The sequence below is a fragment of the Arachis hypogaea genome, chromosome 3 (genome assembly GCF_003086295.3).
Source record: "Arachis hypogaea cultivar Tifrunner chromosome 3, arahy.Tifrunner.gnm2.J5K5, whole genome shotgun sequence".
NCBI classification, from domain to species: domain Eukaryota; kingdom Viridiplantae; phylum Streptophyta; class Magnoliopsida; order Fabales; family Fabaceae; genus Arachis; species Arachis hypogaea.
In genome coordinates, this window is record NC_092038.1 from 31855672 (window position 1) to 31857378 (window position 1707).

Here is a 1707-nt window from a genome sequence, read left to right on the forward strand (position 1 = left end):
TGCACCTACTCCCGACTTCTATGGGAGAAGCATCTCTATCCCTGCCATTGGAGCAAACAACTTTGAGCTTAAGCCTCAATTAGTTTCTCTAATGCAACAGAATTGCAAGTTCCGTGGACTTCCATTGGAAGATCCTCATCAGTTTTTAGCTGAATTCTTGCAAATCTGTGACACTGTAAAGACCAATGGGGTTGACCCTGAGGTCTACAGACTTATGCTATTCCCTTTTGTTGTAAGAGACAGAGTTAGGATATGGTTGGACTCACAACCTAAAGAAAGCCTGAACTCTTGGGAAAAGCTAGTCAATGCCTTCTTGGCAAAGTTCTTTCCACCTCAAAAATTGAGTAAGCTTAGAGTGGAAGTCCAAAACTTTAGACAGAAGGAAGGTGAATCCCTCTGTGAAGCTTGGGAAAGATACAAACAATTGATCAGAAAGTGTCCTTCTGACATGCTTTCTGAATGGAGCATCATAGGTATCTTCTATGATGGTCTGTCTGAACTGTCCAAGATGTCATTGGACAGCTCTGCTGGAAGATCTCTTCATCTGAAGAAGACGCCTGCAGAGGCTAAAAAACTCATTGAAATGGTTGCAAATAACCAATTCATGTACACTTCTGAAAGGAATCCTGTGAACAATGGGACGAATTAGAAGAAAGGAGTTCTTGATATTGATACTCTGAATGCCATATTGGCTCAGAACAAAATATTGACTCAGCAAGTCAATATGATTTCTCAAAGTCTGTCTGGAATGCAAGCTGCACCAGGCAGTACTAAGGACGCTTCATCTGAAGAAGAAGCTTATGATCCTGAGAACCCTTCAATGGAAGAGGTGAATTACATGGGAGAACTCTATGGAAACACCTATAATCCTTCATGGAGAAATCATCCAAATCTCTCATGGAAGGATCAACAGAGCCCTCAACAACATTTCAACAACAATAATGATGGAAGAAACAGGTTTGGCAATGGCAAGCCTTTTCCATCATCTTCTCAGCAACAGACAGAGAATTCTAAGCAGAGCCACTCTGACTTAGCAACCATGGTCTCTGATCTAATCAAAACCACTCAAAGTTTCATGACTGAAACAAGGTCCTCCATTAGAAACTTGGAGGCACAAGTGGGTCAGCTGAGTAAGAAAGTTACTGAACTCCCTCCTAGTACTCTTCCAAGCAATACAGAAGAGAATCCAAAAGGAGAGTGCAAGGCCATCAACATGGCCGAATTTGGAGAGGAGGAAGAGGCAGTGATCGCCAATGAGGAAGACCTCAATGGACGTCCACTGGCCTCCAATGAGTTCCCTAATAAGGAACCATGGGAATCTGAGGCTCACACTGAGACCATAGAGATTCCATTGGAATTACTTCTGCCATTCATGAGCTTTGATGAGTATTCTTCCTCTGAAGAGGACGAAGATGTCACTGAAGAGCAAGTTGCTAAGTACCTTGGAACAATCATGAAGCTAAATGACAAGTTATTTGGTAATGAGACTTGGGAGGATGAACCCCCTTTGCTCACCAAAGAACTGGGTGACTTGACTAGGCAGAGATTACCTCAAAAGAGACAGGACCCTGGGAAGTTCTCAATACCTTATACCATAGGCACCATGACCTTTGAGAAGGCTCTATGTGACCTAGGGTCAAGCATAAACCTCATGCCTCTCTCTGTAATGGAGAAATTAGGGATCTTTGAGGTGCAAGCTGCAAGAAT

General features: G+C 42.9%; 1 non-coding gene across 1 annotated transcript; it reads right to left on the reverse strand.

The window, feature by feature from the left end:
* Window positions 1-346: 346 nt before the first annotated feature.
* Window positions 347-454, reverse strand: LOC112793642 (small nucleolar RNA R71). Its single transcript, XR_003198345.1, has one exon. It is a non-coding gene; the product is annotated as a small nucleolar RNA R71 (small nucleolar RNA).
* Window positions 455-1707: the final 1253 nt, after the last annotated feature.